This window comes from Schistocerca gregaria, chromosome 10 (assembly GCF_023897955.1).
Source record: "Schistocerca gregaria isolate iqSchGreg1 chromosome 10, iqSchGreg1.2, whole genome shotgun sequence".
In the NCBI taxonomy this organism is placed as follows: domain Eukaryota; kingdom Metazoa; phylum Arthropoda; class Insecta; order Orthoptera; family Acrididae; genus Schistocerca; species Schistocerca gregaria.
In genome coordinates, this window is record NC_064929.1 from 39175155 (window position 1) to 39188550 (window position 13396).

Consider the following 13396-nt stretch of genomic DNA (forward strand, 5'->3'; position numbering starts at 1 on the left):
TCGTCTATATGGCTGTATGTAGCACCATTAGTCTTCGGGGGGGCGGGCGTAGCTCAGATGGTAGAGCGCTCGCTTAGTATGCGAGAGGTACTGGGATCAATACCCAGTGCCTCCAGAATTTTTAACACACCTACATGCGCACCTTGATATGCAAGTGGAATACTTCACAACCAGCAGATGTGTCTAGGAAGATAGAAGCGAATGATTAGCATCCACAATTGACAAGCGTGCTGTTATTAGTGCGCAGGAAGCACCCTCCTCCCACGCCTACACTTAATTTAGAAACAGTACAAGTGTTCCCGTAAGATTCTCAAGCCTATGTCGGAAAGATCTGACTTGCGCCGAGCTCACGTAAATCCCCCTGCACATTCCTATTCTTTGCGTGCAGTCAGCTGCTACTGGTGTTGCTAGTTGTGACTGCTGATAACAGATGCCGTAGCAATCAATTCATGGAGAGAGTTGTATGTTTTGCGATAGTCTGTCTCTGACAAGCAAGCACAGGTGACATAGGTGCGAACACAGGAAGCTTGCAGACCCTCGCTGCCTGCAGACACCGAGCAGCCACACTAGGAGGGCGGCCTAAGCCGTAGGCGAAATGTACTCATTCGCTTTGGCGCGACGTCGAACTATAAATAATGCTGTCACTAGCGTGAGCGTTGCGTGAGCGTCGTGGAAAGTCGGAAAAGTCGGCTGCGAGAGTGAGTGCCAAGTTTGGGGAGCGTTTCGTAGTATGCGCAGTGCAATGGAGACGCGGAAACTTGTTGTGGCCCAGTGTTTTGCAGTTGGACGATAAGATTGGTACACAGTAGTAAAGAGCGAGGCACTGAGTTGGCATAAATAATGTAGTGCACAATGGTTCTCGAGATGTGTTTGTTACCTCAGGTGCTGTATAATTGTCTACAATGAGTGAAAACGGAGCAATTTGTGACGGCTCTTTCAATTTAAGACGTTAAAAACAGACGGAATTTGCATTTGTAATACCAGAGCATCGAAACTACTTGGAACTTTTGTGTATATGAACGGGTCCGCGCCTTTGTACTCTGCTCCCTTCACCGCTACAAACCAACCAACCATCGTGTCCGTGCGCATCTGAGTCGCAAAGAATGGGGAATAGCGCAGTTTGCTCGTGCATGGGGCGTAGCTCAGTTGGTAGAGCGTTCGCTTGGCATGTGGAAGGTCCAGGGTTCAAGCCGCGGCGCCTCCATTTTTTGTGGTCAGTGCATGGTAAGTGTTGGTCGCGGCGAACCTAAAGGCACGCAAGATGTTGCAAAGCCAGCGTCACAGACTGATATGATGTATACTGACGTAAGGAGAGCAAGATGTAAGTGTGGGGACCGGCTGTTATCGAGGTGTCATCGAGTGCAGATCTGTCTTAGGTATCGCGGCTTAACCTCATTGAAGTCTAGAGGGTGGACAACACGTTGGTCTTACTCAGAGCGGTGTCCGAATTCTATTTTCGACGTTATACGTGCCACTTTCATTTTGGCAACTACGATTCGATACAGAATGCACGAAACCTGAAAGACACCCTAACGGATACATAGAGAGTAGTGTTTGTCTGCTGAATAATGGGAGTGCAAGGGTCTGTGTCGTCTATATGGCTGTATGTAGCACCATTAGTCTTCGGGGGGGCGGGCGTAGCTCAGATGGTAGAGCGCTCGCTTAGTATGCGAGAGGTACTGGGATCAATACCCAGTGCCTCCAGAATTTTTAACACACCTACATGCGCACCTTGATATGCAAGTGGAATACTTCACAACCAGCAGATGTGTCTAGGAAGATAGAAGCGAATGATTAGCATCCACAATTGACAAGCGTGCTGTTATTAGTGCGCAGGAAGCACCCTCCTCCCACGCCTACACTTAATTTAGAAACAGTACAAGTGTTCCCGTAAGATTCTCAAGCCTATGTCGGAAAGATCTGACTTGCGCCGAGTTCACGTAAATCCCCCTGCACATTCCTATTCTTTGCGTGCAGTCAGCTGCTACTGGTGTTGCTAGTTGTGACTGCTGATAACAGATGCCGTAGCAATCAATTCATGGAGAGAGTTGTATGTTTTGCGATAGTCTGTCTCTGACAAGCAAGCACAGGTGACATAGGTGCGAACACAGGAAGCTTGCAGACCCTCGCTGCCTGCAGACACCGAGCAGCCACACTAGGAGGGCGGCCTAAGCCGTAGGCGAAATGTACTCATTCGCTTTGGCGCGACGTCGAACTATAAATAATGCTGTCACTAGCGTGAGCGTTGCGTGAGCGTCGTGGAAAGTCGGAAAAGTCGGCTGCGAGGGTGAGTGCCAAGTTTGGGGAGCGTTTCGTAGTATGCGCAGTGCAATGGAGACGCGGAAACTTGTTGTGGCCCAGTGTTTTGCAGTTGGACGATAAGATTGGTACACAGTAGTAAAGAGCGAGGCACTGAGTTGGCATAAATAATGTAGTGCACAATGGTTCTCGAGATGTGTTTGTTACCTCAGGTGCTGTATAATTGTCTACAATGAGTGAAAACGGAGCAATTTGTGACGGCTCTTTCAATTTAAGACGTTAAAAACAGACGGAATTTGCATTTGTAATACCAGAGCATCGAAACTACTTGGAACTTTTGTGTATATGAACGGGTCCGCGCCTTTGTACTCTGCTCCCTTCACCGCTACAAACCAACCAACCATCGTGTCCGTGCGCATCTGAGTCGCAAAGAATGGGGAATAGCGCAGTTTGCTCGTGCATGGGGCGTAGCTCAGTTGGTAGAGCGTTCGCTTGGCATGTGGAAGGTCCAGGGTTCAAGCCGCGGCGCCTCCATTTTTTGTGGTCAGTGCATGGTAAGTGTTGGTCGCGGCGAACCTAAAGGCACGCAAGATGTTGCAAAGCCAGCGTCACAGACTGATATGATGTATACTGACGTAAGGAGAGCAAGATGTAAGTGTGGGGACCGGCTGTTATCGAGGTGTCATCGAGTGCAGATCTGTCTTAGGTATCGCGGCTTAACCTCATTGAAGTCTAGAGGGTGGACAACACGTTGGTCTTACTCAGAGCGGTGTCCGAATTCTATTTTCGACGTTATACGTGCCACTTTCATTTTGGCAACTACGATTCGATACAGAATGCACGAAACCTGAAAGACACCCTAACGGATACATAGAGAGTAGTGTTTGTCTGCTGAATAATGGGAGTGCAAGGGTCTGTGTCGTCTATATGGCTGTATGTAGCACCATTAGTCTTCGGGGGGGCGGGCGTAGCTCAGATGGTAGAGCGCTCGCTTAGTATGCGAGAGGTACTGGGATCAATACCCAGTGCCTCCAGAATTTTTAACACACCTACATGCGCACCTTGATATGCAAGTGGAATACTTCACAACCAGCAGATGTGTCTAGGAAGATAGAAGCGAATGATTAGCATCCACAATTGACAAGCGTGCTGTTATTAGTGCGCAGGAAGCACCCTCCTCCCACGCCTACACTTAATTTAGAAACAGTACAAGTGTTCCCGTAAGATTCTCAAGCCTATGTCGGAAAGATCTGACTTGCGCCGAGCTCACGTAAATCCCCCTGCACATTCCTATTCTTTGCGTGCAGTCAGCTGCTACTGGTGTTGCTAGTTGTGACTGCTGATAACAGATGCCGTAGCAATCAATTCATGGAGAGAGTTGTATGTTTTGCGATAGTCTGTCTCTGACAAGCAAGCACAGGTGACATAGGTGCGAACACAGGAAGCTTGCAGACCCTCGCTGCCTGCAGACACCGAGCAGCCACACTAGGAGGGCGGCCTAAGCCGTAGGCGAAATGTACTCATTCGCTTTGGCGCGACGTCGAACTATAAATAATGCTGTCACTAGCGTGAGCGTTGCGTGAGCGTCGTGGAAAGTCGGAAAAGTCGGCTGCGAGGGTGAGTGCCAAGTTTGGGGAGCGTTTCGTAGTATGCGCAGTGCAATGGAGACGCGGAAACTTGTTGTGGCCCAGTGTTTTGCAGTTGGACGATAAGATTGGTACACAGTAGTAAAGAGCGAGGCACTGAGTTGGCATAAATAATGTAGTGCACAATGGTTCTCGAGATGTGTTTGTTACCTCAGGTGCTGTATAATTGTCTACAACGAGTGAAAACGGAGCAATTTGTGACGGCTCTTTCAATTTAAGACGTTAAATACAGACGGAATTTGCATTTGTAATACCAGAGCATCGAAACTACATGGAACTTTTGTGTATATGAACGGGTCCGCGCCTTTGTACTCTGCTCCCTTCACCGCTACAAACCAACCAACCATCGTGTCCGTGCGCATCTGAGTCGCAAAGAATGGGGAATAGCGCAGTTTGCTCATGCATGGGGCGTAGCTCAGTTGGTAGAGCGTTCGCTTGGCATGTGAAAGGTCCAGGGTTCAAGCCGCGGCGCCTCCATTTTTTGTGGTCAGTGCATGGTAAGTGTTGTTCGCGGCGAACCTAAAGGCACGCAAGATGTTTGCAAAGCCAGCGTCACAGACTGATATGATGTATACTGACGTAAGGAGAGCAAGATGTAAGTGTGGGGACCGGCTGTTATCGAGGTGTCATCGAGTGCAGATCTGTCTTAGGTATCGCGGCTTAACCTCATTGAAGTCTAGAGGGTGGACAACACGTTGGTCTTACTCAGAGCGGTGTCCGAATTCTATTTTCGACGTTATACGTGCCACTTTCATTTTGGCAACTACGATTCGATACAGAATGCACGAAACCTGAAAGACACCCTAACGGATACATAGAGAGTAGTGTTTGTCTGCTGAATAATGGGAGTGCAAGGGTCTGTGTCGTCTATATGGCTGTATGTAGCACCATTAGTCTTCGGGGGGGCGGGCGTAGCTCAGATGGTAGAGCGCTCGCTTAGTATGCGAGAGGTACTGGGATCAATACCCAGTGCCTCCAGAATTTTTAACACACCTACATGCGCACCTTGATATGCAAGTGGAATACTTCACAACCAGCAGATGTGTCTAGGAAGATAGAAGCGAATGATTAGCATCCACAATTGACAAGCGTGCTGTTATTAGTGCGCAGGAAGCACCCTCCTCCCACGCCTACACTTAATTTAGAAACAGTACAAGTGTTCCCGTAAGATTCTCAAGCCTATGTCGGAAAGATCTGACTTGCGCCGAGTTCACGTAAATCCCCCTGCACATTCCTATTCTTTGCGTGCAGTCAGCTGCTACTGGTGTTGCTAGTTGTGACTGCTGATAACAGATGCCGTAGCAATCAATTCATGGAGAGAGTTGTATGTTTTGCGATAGTCTGTCTCTGACAAGCAAGCACAGGTGACATAGGTGCGAACACAGGAAGCTTGCAGACCCTCGCTGCCTGCAGACACCGAGCAGCCACACTAGGAGGGCGGCCTAAGCCGTAGGCGAAATGTACTCATTCGCTTTGGCGCGACGTCGAACTATAAATAATGCTGTCACTAGCGTGAGCGTTGCGTGAGCGTCGTGGAAAGTCGGAAAAGTCGGCTGCGAGGGTGAGTGCCAAGTTTGGGGAGCGTTTCGTAGTATGCGCAGTGCAATGGAGACGCGGAAACTTGTTGTGGCCCAGTGTTTTGCAGTTGGACGATAAGATTGGTACACAGTAGTAAAGAGCGAGGCACTGAGTTGGCATAAATAATGTAGTGCACAATGGTTCTCGAGATGTGTTTGTTACCTCAGGTGCTGTATAATTGTCTACAACGAGTGAAAACGGAGCAATTTGTGACGGCTCTTTCAATTTAAGACGTTAAAAACAGACGGAATTTGCATTTGTAATACCAGAGCATCGAAACTACATGGAACTTTTGTGTATATGAACGGGTCCGCGCCTTTGTACTCTGCTCCCTTCACCGCTACAAACCAACCAACCATCGTGTCCGTGCGCATCTGAGTCGCAAAGAATGGGGAATAGCGCAGTTTGCTCATGCATGGGGCGTAGCGCAGTTGGTAGAGCGTTCGCTTGGCATGTGAAAGGTCCAGGGTTCAAGCCGCGGCGCCTCCATTTTTTGTGGTCAGTGCATGGTAAGTGTTGTTCGCGGCGAACCTAAAGGCACGCAAGATGTTTGCAAAGCCAGCGTCACAGACTGATATGATGTATACTGACGTAAGGAGAGCAAGATGTAAGTGTGGGGACCGGCTGTTATCGAGGTGTCATCGAGTGCAGATCTGTCTTAGGTATCGCGGCTTAACCTCATTGAAGTCTAGAGGGTGGACAACACGTTGGTCTTACTCAGAGCGGTGTCCGAATTCTATTTTCGACGTTATACGTGCCACTTTCATTTTGGCAACTACGATTCGATACAGAATGCACGAAACCTGAAAGACACCCTAACGGATACATAGAGAGTAGTGTTTGTCTGCTGAATAATGGGAGTGCAAGGGTCTGTGTCGTCTATATGGCTGTATGTAGCACCATTAGTCTTCGGGGGGGCGGGCGTAGCTCAGATGGTAGAGCGCTCGCTTAGTATGCGAGAGGTACTGGGATCAATACCCAGTGCCTCCAGAATTTTTAACACACCTACATGCGCACCTTGATATGCAAGTGGAATACTTCACAACCAGCAGATGTGTCTAGGAAGATAGAAGCGAATGATTAGCATCCACAATTGACAAGCGTGCTGTTATTAGTGCGCAGGAAGCACCCTCCTCCCACGCCTACACTTAATTTAGAAACAGTACAAGTGTTCCCGTAAGATTCTCAAGCCTATGTCGGAAAGATCTGACTTGCGCCGAGTTCACGTAAATCCCCCTGCACATTCCTATTCTTTGCGTGCAGTCAGCTGCTACTGGTGTTGCTAGTTGTGACTGCTGATAACAGATGCCGTAGCAATCAATTCATGGAGAGAGTTGTATGTTTTGCGATAGTCTGTCTCTGACAAGCAAGCACAGGTGACATAGGTGCGAACACAGGAAGCTTGCAGACCCTCGCTGCCTGCAGACACCGAGCAGCCACACTAGGAGGGCGGCCTAAGCCGTAGGCGAAATGTACTCATTCGCTTTGGCGCGACGTCGAACTATAAATAATGCTGTCACTAGCGTGAGCGTTGCGTGAGCGTCGTGGAAAGTCGGAAAAGTCGGCTGCGAGGGTGAGTGCCAAGTTTGGGGAGCGTTTCGTAGTATGCGCAGTGCAATGGAGACGCGGAAACTTGTTGTGGCCCAGTGTTTTGCAGTTGGACGATAAGATTGGTACACAGTAGTAAAGAGCGAGGCACTGAGTTGGCATAAATAATGTAGTGCACAATGGTTCTCGAGATGTGTTTGTTACCTCAGGTGCTGTATAATTGTCTACAACGAGTGAAAACGGAGCAATTTGTGACGGCTCTTTCAATTTAAGACGTTAAATACAGACGGAATTTGCATTTGTAATACCAGAGCATCGAAACTACATGGAACTTTTGTGTATATGAACGGGTCCGCGCCTTTGTACTCTGCTCCCTTCACCGCTACAAACCAACCAACCATCGTGTCCGTGCGCATCTGAGTCGCAAAGAATGGGGAATAGCGCAGTTTGCTCGTGCATGGGGCGTAGCTCAGTTGGTAGAGCGTTCGCTTGGCATGTGGAAGGTCCAGGGTTCAAGCCGCGGCGCCTCCATTTTTTGTGGTCAGTGCATGGTAAGTGTTGGTCGCGGCGAACCTAAAGGCACGCAAGATGTTGCAAAGCCAGCGTCACAGACTGATATGATGTATACTGACGTAAGGAGAGCAAGATGTAAGTGTGGGGACCGGCTGTTATCGAGGTGTCATCGAGTGCAGATCTGTCTTAGGTATCGCGGCTTAACCTCATTGAAGTCTAGAGGGTGGACAACACGTTGGTCTTACTCAGAGCGGTGTCCGAATTCTATTTTCGACGTTATACGTGCCACTTTCATTTTGGCAACTACGATTCGATACAGAATGCACGAAACCTGAAAGACACCCTAACGGATACATAGAGAGTAGTGTTTGTCTGCTGAATAATGGGAGTGCAAGGGTCTGTGTCGTCTATATGGCTGTATGTAGCACCATTAGTCTTCGGGGGGGCGGGCGTAGCTCAGATGGTAGAGCGCTCGCTTAGTATGCGAGAGGTACTGGGATCAATACCCAGTGCCTCCAGAATTTTTAACACACCTACATGCGCACCTTGATATGCAAGTGGAATACTTCACAACCAGCAGATGTGTCTAGGAAGATAGAAGCGAATGATTAGCATCCACAATTGACAAGCGTGCTGTTATTAGTGCGCAGGAAGCACCCTCCTCCCACGCCTACACTTAATTTAGAAACAGTACAAGTGTTCCCGTAAGATTCTCAAGCCTATGTCGGAAAGATCTGACTTGCGCCGAGCTCACGTAAATCCCCCTGCACATTCCTATTCTTTGCGTGCAGTCAGCTGCTACTGGTGTTGCTAGTTGTGACTGCTGATAACAGATGCCGTAGCAATCAATTCATGGAGAGAGTTGTATGTTTTGCGATAGTCTGTCTCTGACAAGCAAGCACAGGTGACATAGGTGCGAACACAGGAAGCTTGCAGACCCTCGCTGCCTGCAGACACCGAGCAGCCACACTAGGAGGGCGGCCTAAGCCGTAGGCGAAATGTACTCATTCGCTTTGGCGCGACGTCGAACTATAAATAATGCTGTCACTAGCGTGAGCGTTGCGTGAGCGTCGTGGAAAGTCGGAAAAGTCGGCTGCGAGGGTGAGTGCCAAGTTTGGGGAGCGTTTCGTAGTATGCGCAGTGCAATGGAGACGCGGAAACTTGTTGTGGCCCAGTGTTTTGCAGTTGGACGATAAGATTGGTACACAGTAGTAAAGAGCGAGGCACTGAGTTGGCATAAATAATGTAGTGCACAATGGTTCTCGAGATGTGTTTGTTACCTCAGGTGCTGTATAATTGTCTACAACGAGTGAAAACGGAGCAATTTGTGACGGCTCTTTCAATTTAAGACGTTAAATACAGACGGAATTTGCATTTGTAATACCAGAGCATCGAAACTACATGGAACTTTTGTGTATATGAACGGGTCCGCGCCTTTGTACTCTGCTCCCTTCACCGCTACAAACCAACCAACCATCGTGTCCGTGCGCATCTGAGTCGCAAAGAATGGGGAATAGCGCAGTTTGCTCATGCATGGGGCGTAGCTCAGTTGGTAGAGCGTTCGCTTGGCATGTGAAAGGTCCAGGGTTCAAGCCGCGGCGCCTCCATTTTTTGTGGTCAGTGAATGGTAAGTGTTGTTCGCGGCGAACCTAAAGGCACGCAAGATGTTTGCAAAGCCAGCGTCACAGACTGATATGATGTATACTGACGTAAGGAGAGCAAGATGTAAGTGTGGGGACCGGCTGTTATCGAGGTGTCATCGAGTGCAGATCTGTCTTAGGTATCGCGGCTTAACCTCATTGAAGTCTAGAGGGTGGACAACACGTTGGTCTTACTCAGAGCGGTGTCCGAATTCTATTTTCGACGTTATACGTGCCACTTTCATTTTGGCAACTACGATTCGATACAGAATGCACGAAACCTGAAAGACACCCTAACGGATACATAGAGAGTAGTGTTTGTCTGCTGAATAATGGGAGTGCAAGGGTCTGTGTCGTCTATATGGCTGTATGTAGCACCATTAGTCTTCGGGGGGGCGGGCGTAGCTCAGATGGTAGAGCGCTCGCTTAGTATGCGAGAGGTACTGGGATCAATACCCAGTGCCTCCAGAATTTTTAACACACCTACATGCGCACCTTGATATGCAAGTGGAATACTTCACAACCAGCAGATGTGTCTAGGAAGATAGAAGCGAATGATTAGCATCCACAATTGACAAGCGTGCTGTTATTAGTGCGCAGGAAGCACCCTCCTCCCACGCCTACACTTAATTTAGAAACAGTACAAGTGTTCCCGTAAGATTCTCAAGCCTATGTCGGAAAGATCTGACTTGCGCCGAGTTCACGTAAATCCCCCTGCACATTCCTATTCTTTGCGTGCAGTCAGCTGCTACTGGTGTTGCTAGTTGTGACTGCTGATAACAGATGCCGTAGCAATCAATTCATGGAGAGAGTTGTATGTTTTGCGATAGTCTGTCTCTGACAAGCAAGCACAGGTGACATAGGTGCGAACACAGGAAGCTTGCAGACCCTCGCTGCCTGCAGACACCGAGCAGCCACACTAGGAGGGCGGCCTAAGCCGTAGGCGAAATGTACTCATTCGCTTTGGCGCGACGTCGAACTATAAATAATGCTGTCACTAGCGTGAGCGTTGCGTGAGCGTCGTGGAAAGTCGGAAAAGTCGGCTGCGAGGGTGAGTGCCAAGTTTGGGGAGCGTTTCGTAGTATGCGCAGTGCAATGGAGACGCGGAAACTTGTTGTGGCCCAGTGTTTTGCAGTTGGACGATAAGATTGGTACACAGTAGTAAAGAGCGAGGCACTGAGTTGGCATAAATAATGTAGTGCACAATGGTTCTCGAGATGTGTTTGTTACCTCAGGTGCTGTATAATTGTCTACAACGAGTGAAAACGGAGCAATTTGTGACGGCTCTTTCAATTTAAGACGTTAAAAACAGACGGAATTTGCATTTGTAATACCAGAGCATCGAAACTACATGGAACTTTTGTGTATATGAACGGGTCCGCGCCTTTGTACTCTGCTCCCTTCACCGCTACAAACCAACCAACCATCGTGTCCGTGCGCATCTGAGTCGCAAAGAATGGGGAATAGCGCAGTTTGCTCATGCATGGGGCGTAGCTCAGTTGGTAGAGCGTTCGCTTGGCATGTGAAAGGTCCAGGGTTCAAGCCGCGGCGCCTCCATTTTTTGTGGTCAGTGCATGGTAAGTGTTGTTCGCGGCGAACCTAAAGGCACGCAAGATGTTTGCAAAGCCAGCGTCACAGACTGATATGATGTATACTGACGTAAGGAGAGCAAGATGTAAGTGTGGGGACCGGCTGTTATCGAGGTGTCATCGAGTGCAGATCTGTCTTAGGTATCGCGGCTTAACCTCATTGAAGTCTAGAGGGTGGACAACACGTTGGTCTTACTCAGAGCGGTGTCCGAATTCTATTTTCGACGTTATACGTGCCACTTTCATTTTGGCAACTACGATTCGATACAGAATGCACGAAACCTGAAAGACACCCTAACGGATACATAGAGAGTAGTGTTTGTCTGCTGAATAATGGGAGTGCAAGGGTCTGTGTCGTCTATATGGCTGTATGTAGCACCATTAGTCTTCGGGGGGGCGGGCGTAGCTCAGATGGTAGAGCGCTCGCTTAGTATGCGAGAGGTACTGGGATCAATACCCAGTGCCTCCAGAATTTTTAACACACCTACATGCGCACCTTGATATGCAAGTGGAATACTTCACAACCAGCAGATGTGTCTAGGAAGATAGAAGCGAATGATTAGCATCCACAATTGACAAGCGTGCTGTTATTAGTGCGCAGGAAGCACCCTCCTCCCACGCCTACACTTAATTTAGAAACAGTACAAGTGTTCCCGTAAGATTCTCAAGCCTATGTCGGAAAGATCTGACTTGCGCCGAGTTCACGTAAATCCCCCTGCACATTCCTATTCTTTGCGTGCAGTCAGCTGCTACTGGTGTTGCTAGTTGTGACTGCTGATAACAGATGCCGTAGCAATCAATTCATGGAGAGAGTTGTATGTTTTGCGATAGTCTGTCTCTGACAAGCAAGCACAGGTGACATAGGTGCGAACACAGGAAGCTTGCAGACCCTCGCTGCCTGCAGACACCGAGCAGCCACACTAGGAGGGCGGCCTAAGCCGTAGGCGAAATGTACTCATTCGCTTTGGCGCGACGTCGAACTATAAATAATGCTGTCACTAGCGTGAGCGTTGCGTGAGCGTCGTGGAAAGTCGGAAAAGTCGGCTGCGAGGGTGAGTGCCAAGTTTGGGGAGCGTTTCGTAGTATGCGCAGTGCAATGGAGACGCGGAAACTTGTTGTGGCCCAGTGTTTTGCAGTTGGACGATAAGATTGGTACACAGTAGTAAAGAGCGAGGCACTGAGTTGGCATAAATAATGTAGTGCACAATGGTTCTCGAGATGTGTTTGTTACCTCAGGTGCTGTATAATTGTCTACAACGAGTGAAAACGGAGCAATTTGTGACGGCTCTTTCAATTTAAGACGTAAAATACAGACGGAATTTGCATTTGTAATACCAGAGCATCGAAACTACATGGAACTTTTGTGTATATGAACGGGTCCGCGCCTTTGTACTCTGCTCCCTTCACCGCTACAAACCAACCAACCATCGTGTCCGTGCGCATCTGAGTCGCAAAGAATGGGGAATAGCGCAGTTTGCTCATGCATGGGGCGTAGCTCAGTTGGTAGAGCGTTCGCTTGGCATGTGAAAGGTCCAGGGTTCAAGCCGCGGCGCCTCCATTTTTTGTGGTCAGTGCATGGTAAGTGTTGTTCGCGGCGAACCTAAAGGCACGCAAGATGTTTGCAAAGCCAGCGTCACAGACTGATATGATGTATACTGACGTAAGGAGAGCAAGATGTAAGTGTGGGGACCGGCTGTTATCGAGGTGTCATCGAGTGCAGATCTGTCTTAGGTATCGCGGCTTAACCTCATTGAAGTCTAGAGGGTGGACAACACGTTGGTCTTACTCAGAGCGGTGTCCGAATTCTATTTTCGACGTTATACGTGCCACTTTCATTTTGGCAACTACGATTCGATACAGAATGCACGAAACCTGAAAGACACCCTAACGGATACATAGAGAGTAGTGTTTGTCTGCTGAATAATGGGAGTGCAAGGGTCTGTGTCGTCTATATGGCTGTATGTAGCACCATTAGTCTTCGGGGGGGCGGGCGTAGCTCAGATGGTAGAGCGCTCGCTTAGTATGCGAGAGGTACTGGGATCAATACCCAGTGCCTCCAGAATTTTTAACACACCTACATGCGCACCTTGATATGCAAGTGGAATACTTCACAACCAGCAGATGTGTCTAGGAAGATAGAAGCGAATGATTAGCATCCACAATTGACAAGCGTGCTGTTATTAGTGCGCAGGAAGCACCCTCCTCCCACGCCTACACTTAATTTAGAAACAGTACAAGTGTTCCCGTAAGATTCTCAAGCCTATGTCGGAAAGATCTGACTTGCGCCGAGTTCACGTAAATCCCCCTGCACATTCCTATTCTTTGCGTGCAGTCAGCTGCTACTGGTGTTGCTAGTTGTGACTGCTGATAACAGATGCCGTCGCAATCAATTCATGGAGTGAGTTGTATGTTTTGCGATAGTCTGTCTCTGACAAGCAAGCACAGGTGACATAGGTGCGAACACAGGAAGCTTGCAGACCCTCGCTGCCTGCAGACACCTAGCAGCCACACTAGGAGGGCGGCCTAAGCCGTAGGCGAAATGTACTCATTCGCTTTGGCGCGACGTCGAACTATAAATAATGCTGTCACTAGCGTGAGCGTTGCGTGAGCGTCGTGGAAAGTC